Consider the following 7,212-nt stretch of genomic DNA (forward strand, 5'->3'; position numbering starts at 1 on the left):
TGAGGTGCGTCGGGTGCTCGGAGCTTGACACAAGTGAGTGCAGGGCACGGCAACCCAGCGTCTCTTAAGCCCGGCAACGGCATCCCGGGCCGAAGGCCTGACAATGGACCGCTTTCCGATTGGATGACTCCAAGGGCGGGCGCAGCGCTTGACTGGTCACATGTACACTGAGGTTAATTTGGGGGGGGGGGGACCGCGACAAGAGGGCAAAGTGCACCGACAGCTCTGTGTCAAGAGAAGAAAAAAACCACCCCCAGCACCACCACCGCCCAACCAACCACACACGGCACTTTCACGCTGAGCACAACTCCGCCTACATCGCGGCAACACCCTTCCGCCCGTCACGCGTTCCATCCAGTACTCAACGCTTTCCACCGTCAGGCTCAACGACAGTACACACGGACGCGCATCAGTGAAACAGCAGGGCTGTGGAAGTCACTTGGGTATCACGAACACATTACGACAAGACGGCTACGTACCGTATTAAACGGAAAACGCGGAGAGGGACGAAATGAACCGCAACGACAAGGAACGGAGAGGGAAACATACAAAAAGAATCCACGGGAAAACGATCGGGGTCATTGATCGAGCTTAAGGAAGGATGGCAATTATAGCTATTAATTACGAACAGGGTAATCATACAGCAGCTATGCGTGGGAATAAATCTCTTTTGGAAAACTGTCGTGGCTCTGAAGAGAGCCGTTGGTTTTGAAATGGGAATTCGGCGGTCTAGCCCCCAAAGCCGTACAGCGTCCGCCCTTGCCTCTTGAGCGCGTACACCACGTCCATGGCAGTGACAGTCTTCCTCTTGGCGTGTTCGCAGTAGGTGACCGCATCGCGGATGACGTTCTCCAGGAAGACTTTCAGGACTCCACGCGTTTCCTCGTAAATGAGACCGGAGATGCGCTTCACTCCTCCCCGGCGGGCAAGGCGACGAATGGCCGGCTTGGTGATGCCCTGGATGTTGTCACGGAGGACCTTCCGGTGGCGTTTGGCACCCCCCTTGCCCAGTCCTTTGCCTCCCTTGCCTCGTCCAGACATGATGTTCTTGCTCTGTTCAATCGCTAGTGCAAATGATGCGGACGACAAGCCGGCAGAGCAGGTATAACGCCTGCGCGGACGCGGTAGAAGCTGCGCGAGCGTGCGGTTGGGGCGACAGCGCCCTCTGGCTGGCGGTAAACGGGGTCAAGAGAGCGAGGTCAAAGGTCCACGGGGGGGGGGGACGGACAGAAGGAGAATTGGAGGAGGGGGGGGGGGGGAGATCGTCATGTGAAAACCCGTCAAAATAAAATGCGATGACGCCAGACAAGAAGTGGGTGTCGTGTCTTTGTCTCTCTCTTTTCCCTGCCACTTTTTATTGGCATTCTTGCATGCCGTTATTGCTCAGAAACATACGGTATATAATGTCCATTTTTGTAAAATGGCCTTTTTTTTGTCGAAATGTTTCGGAGAGGAAGAAATAGCCGAGAGATAAAGTAATTCAACAAAAATTAAGTCAGTCCGTGTTTTTATCTTTTTTTATGTCCCCCGAAGGGAGTGGGCCGAATCCCGGATGTACTGCTATACCGGGCCAACCCGTGGCCGGGACGAGGCAAGCCCCTATTCCACAGCCCAAGTTCAAAAATCAGTTTGATAAACTGGCTGTTCAATGAACAGCGTTTCAGATATCACACTGAAAAGAACAGATACTACACATGATCTTAGCCAAAAGGCCGAGAAGCGATAAAGATCAGTATTTTCCACATTACGCAGCCCAAGATAACCTCTCGATCGTGACAGTAAATGAGGACATGACCTTGAACTTTGGCAATTTCTGTTAATATCATGAACAATCTTTCAGTGAGACATGTTCCCACGGTCGACTCTGCGCAAGTACCTGCGCCGCACTATATGCAAGCCACAAGATGGCGCCCTTCACAATTGCAATTGCACTGTGTCTACACTCGACACCGCGCCGGAAGTGATCCCACGTTGTGGGCGTGGCGATATAGCACGCTTCCAAGACCTCGTGACAGTGACAGTGTGCCATTGCTTACACTCTTTACTTTTAACGGCAGAACCCGTGATATACCCGTATTTCACATTCAGGACTTGTGAGAAGAACCTATCGGGTTTTAAACTTGAAAGGCCGTGAGGGTGTGCTTCACGGGATCACGTGTTGAATGTACGTGTGAAAGGATGGTTTACTGTCGGCAGTAAGAGCCAAACGATGCAGTTCCAAAATTATTGAAAATCATCCATGAGGCACGCACTTGCCTTTTGCGCTACGTAGAAGCGCGCACCCGACGGCGCATAATAAAAAGCTGAACATGTCAATACACAATGATGAACCAACACATCATTTGTAAACTTGGAAAGTTTGCAAGCACACACTGCGTGCTGAATATTTGATGAGATGAACGGCCCTTAGAACAATGAAAAGAATGCACGTCTGTTGCGTAAGTTATACGCGTTGCATATTTGACGCGCGTTGCCTGGATTCAGGTTCGAAACACAAACATGTCATTATACAGCACCGCAACGGCCGGCACGGCAGGAGTAAAGAGAAAGGCAGGCTGCAATTTGGAGTCGCAAAGAGACACCAACCGGGCCTCGTCCAGCGGGGTCGGTTCGAAGGCGGGGCCGACGTTTGAAGGAGGAACAAGCAGGTGGGACTTCGGCAAGGCCGAACTGCGGCGTATCGTTCAATATTGGAATGAAACGAAAAGATGGAAGCGATCAAGAACGAATATTAATACAGTTCCGAGAAGTAACTAGAAAGATAAACCTAGAAAATAACACAACATCCGAAGTAGCATGGCACAAAGGGGGCTTTCAATTAAACAGCCATCGACCTATCTCTTCTTTGAAATAGTGGCGGCCCTGAAAAGAGCCTTTGGGTTCGCGGGGCAAGGGGCCCGTCCTTTCAGTTGGAGACTTTGGCGGTCTTCTTGGGCAAGAGGACCGACTGAATATTGGGGAGCACACCTCCTTGCGCGATGGTTACCCCGCTCATCAGCTTGTTGAGCTCCTCGTCGTTGCGTATGGCAAGTTGCAGGTGACGTGGGTTGATTCTTGTCTTCTTGTTGTCGCGGGCAGCATTACCGGCTAGCTCCAAGATCTCAGCGGTAAGGTACTCCATCACTGCAGCCAGGTAGACAGGGGCACCGGCGCCAACACGTTCGGCGTAGTTTCCCTTGCGCAGGAATCGGTGAACGCGGCCAACGGGAAACTGAAGGCCAGCCCGCGATGACCTGCTCTTGGCCTTGCTTCTGGATTTGCCGCTCTTTCCTCGTCCAGACATCTTGAGAGAAATCAGTGTGCAGATCTGTTCACCGGGTCGCAGTTGCGCTGGAATGGTTGCTCTGGGGCCCGCGACACAAGTTATAGCAGTCCAGTGGATTGGCCGAAGCGTACCAACTAGCCAATCACGTCACGCAGCGGGTCCATCGCACGGTTGGATGAGCCGGAGCCCACAGGCCGGGATAAACACAAAATCAAGTCCATGAACGGGAACCAAAATGTAACAAAGCCAAAAGAAAGAAAGAACAGAGAGAAAAGAAAACCGGGTCCACATGAGTTACCACACCCCGGGGGGGGGGGGGGCTGAAGCCGTCAGAAATACAGTTTGTATATTTTGCGACAGGTCCCTCGCAAGGGGAATGCCCGTTTCACGGTGTCTGGACGTTTACACGAGGCACCCTCTTGGACAATCTGAACAACCGTCAAATATTAAGGTCAGAGCGAGTGCGAAAAAGATCAGGAAAAGTTTTCACCTCAACCCCCCCCCCCCATACAAGCACCGTCAAGAGGCAATATCTATTTGCTTGCAGTGTGCGCGATATTCGGAAAAATACCTTTTTAATTACGAGGCACCTGTATTAGACAAAAGGAGACCAAGAACGCAGAAAAGCAAAGCATCTCTTTCGTGGAGTTGTTTTGGCTCTGAAAAGAGCCGTTTGGTTGGTAGCGGCGGGCTACTTGGAAGTCGTGTACTTGGTGACGGCCTTGGTGCCCTCGCTGACTGCATGCTTGGCAAGCTCTCCCGGCAGGAGCAGGCGAACTGCTGTCTGCACCTCGCGGCTGGTGATGGTCGACTTCTTGTTGTAGTGTGCAAGGCGAGAGGCCTCGGTTGCGATGCGCTCGAAGACGTCATTGACAAAGCTGTTCATGATGCTCATGGCCTTGCTGGAGATGCCCGTGTCGGGGTGCACCTGTTTCATGACTTTATAAATGTAGATGCCGTAGCTCTCCTTGCGACGCCGGTGCCTCTTCTTGTCTGTGCGAGTCGGGGTCTTGGTGTTTCCGGCCTTCTTCTGACCTTTCCCGCTAACTTTAGGAGCCATGCTGGAGCGCTTGAAGTGTGAGAGATCGAGGGATCGAATGAAAAAGCGTCACGGCTACGCCGGCTTTTATCACGGGCGGCGTGGATTCTGAACACGGGCGCATTGTCCACCTTCCCGCCAGTTGAAAAGAGCGCCCCCCGGCCACCCAGGCGTGAAGACGCGCATGGCTTGCAAGGGCAAGCTGAAACTTACGGCAAGGGAAACGCTGAAAGCGGTCGGTCGTTCGTTCGGTCAATAACCGTTCCGTGCAACCGAGTTATCTGTTCTATTTGAATATTTGGTTATTTTCTCCGCCATCCTCTCAAGCGGCTAACGCGGAATTCGTCTGCCAAAGCACAACGCAGCCTTTCGCGTCGCTAACTAAATTGACAAGAGTACCAGTCAGGAAGTCGATCGGACTCCACAAAGGCGAAAGAAGGTCGCTTTCAAAGCGAGGGCCGGGGTGAAGCTGTCGGGGAGGGGTCGTCTGATACTGTACGCTCATTCATACCCAAATACGAATAACTACACAAAACTTAAAGGAGAGGGAAGGAAAAGCAGACCAATCACGCCCCGTGTGAAATCGCAATCGGAGAGCCCTTTCAATTTGTTATATTATTGACTCAACTGTGGCCGTTACTCGGTTGTGTTTAATTTCCTCCCGCCCAGCACCTTTCCCCGCAGACAACTCGAGCAGAATCATTCTCTTTTTGAAGTAGTGGTGGCTCTGATAAGAGCCGTTAGGTTTGGTGGTCGTGGCGCGCCAACACTCAGGCCCGTTCACCGCGAATTCGGCGGGCCAACTGGATGTCCTTGGGCATGATGGTGACCCTCTTTGCGTGGATGGCGCACAGGTTGGTGTCCTCGAACAGGCCCACCAGGTAAGCCTCGCTAGCCTCCTGCAAAGCCATGACGGCAGAACTTTGGAATCGCAGCTCGGTCTTGAAATCCTGTGCAATTTCTCGCACAAGTCTCTGGAAGGGGAGCTTTCGGATCAGCAGTTCGGTGCTCTTCTGGTAGCGACGGATCTCACGGAGGGCAACGGTTCCCGGCCTGTACCGGTGAGGTTTCTTGACGCCGCCAGTAGCCGGAGCGCTCTTGCGGGCCGCCTTGGTGGCCAACTGCTTCCTGGGGGCTTTCCCGCCCGTGCTCTTTCTTGCCGTCTGCTTGGTGCGAGCCATGATGAGGTGCGTCGGGTGCTCGGAGCTTGACACAAGTGAGTGCAGGGCACGGCAACCCAGCGTCTCTTAAGCCCGGCAACGGCATCCCGGGCCGAAGGCCTGACAATGGACCGCTTTCCGATTGGATGACTCCAAGGGCGGGCGCAGCGCTTGACTGGTCACATGTACACTGAGGTTAATTTGGGGGGGGGGGGGACCGCGACAAGAGGGCAAAGTGCACCGACAGCTCTGTGTCAAGAGAAGAAAAAAACCACCCCCAGCACCACCACCGCCCAACCAACCACACACGGCACTTTCACGCTGAGCACAACTCCGCCTACATCGCGGCAACACCCTTCCGCCCGTCACGCGTTCCATCCAGTACTCAACGCTTTCCACCGTCAGGCTCAACGACAGTACACACGGACGCGCATCAGTGAAACAGCAGGGCTGTGGAAGTCACTTGGGTATCACGAACACATTACGACAAGACGGCTACGTACCGTATTAAACGGAAAACGCGGAGAGGGACGAAATGAACCGCAACGACAAGGAACGGAGAGGGAAACATACAAAAAGAATCCACGGGAAAACGATCGGGGTCATTGATCGAGCTTAAGGAAGGATGGCAATTATAGCTATTAATTACGAACAGGGTAATCATACAGCAGCTATGCGTGGGAATAAATCTCTTTTGGAAAACTGTCGTGGCTCTGAAGAGAGCCGTTGGTTTTGAAATGGGAATTCGGCGGTCTAGCCCCCAAAGCCGTACAGCGTCCGCCCTTGCCTCTTGAGCGCGTACACCACGTCCATGGCAGTGACAGTCTTCCTCTTGGCGTGTTCGCAGTAGGTGACCGCATCGCGGATGACGTTCTCCAGGAAGACTTTCAGGACTCCACGCGTTTCCTCGTAAATGAGACCGGAGATGCGCTTCACTCCTCCCCGGCGGGCAAGGCGACGAATGGCCGGCTTGGTGATGCCCTGGATGTTGTCACGGAGGACCTTCCGGTGGCGTTTGGCACCCCCCTTGCCCAGTCCTTTGCCTCCCTTGCCTCGTCCAGACATGATGTTCTTGCTCTGTTCAATCGCTAGTGCAAATGATGCGGACGACAAGCCGGCAGAGCAGGTATAACGCCTGCGCGGACGCGGTAGAAGCTGCGCGAGCGTGCGGTTGGGGCGACAGCGCCCTCTGGCTGGCGGTAAACGGGGTCAAGAGAGCGAGGTCAAAGGTCCACGGGGGGGGGGGACGGACAGAAGGAGAATTGGAGGAGGGGGGGGGGGGGAGATCGTCATGTGAAAACCCGTCAAAATAAAATGCGATGACGCCAGACAAGAAGTGGGTGTCGTGTCTTTGTCTCTCTCTTTTCCCTGCCACTTTTTATTGGCATTCTTGCATGCCGTTATTGCTCAGAAACATACGGTATATAATGTCCATTTTTGTAAAATGGCCTTTTTTTTGTCGAAATGTTTCGGAGAGGAAGAAATAGCCGAGAGATAAAGTAATTCAACAAAAATTAAGTCAGTCCGTGTTTTTATCTTTTTTTATGTCCCCCGAAGGGAGTGGGCCGAATCCCGGATGTACTGCTATACCGGGCCAACCCGTGGCCGGGACGAGGCAAGCCCCTATTCCACAGCCCAAGTTCAAAAATCAGTTTGATAAACTGGCTGTTCAATGAACAGCGTTTCAGATATCACACTGAAAAGAACAGATACTACACATGATCTTAGCCAAAAGGCCGAGAAGCGAT

At 53.1% G+C, this 7,212-nt stretch overlaps 2 non-coding genes across 2 annotated transcripts; both read right to left on the reverse strand.

Annotated features, from left to right (window-relative positions):
- Positions 1-1,531: 1,531 nt before the first annotated feature.
- Positions 1,532-1,724, reverse strand: LOC147796144 (U2 spliceosomal RNA). The gene has a single exon (XR_015428347.1). It is a non-coding gene; the product is annotated as a U2 spliceosomal RNA (small nuclear RNA).
- A 5,295-nt stretch (positions 1,725-7,019) lies between these two features.
- On the reverse strand, positions 7,020-7,212 carry LOC147796145 (U2 spliceosomal RNA). Its single transcript, XR_015428348.1, has one exon. It is a non-coding gene; the product is annotated as a U2 spliceosomal RNA (small nuclear RNA).

The sequence above is a fragment of the Acanthaster planci genome, linkage group LG18, assembly GCF_054643075.1.
Source record: "Acanthaster planci isolate LZ-2023a linkage group LG18, COTS_SCS, whole genome shotgun sequence".
NCBI lineage: Eukaryota > Metazoa > Echinodermata > Asteroidea > Valvatida > Acanthasteridae > Acanthaster > Acanthaster planci.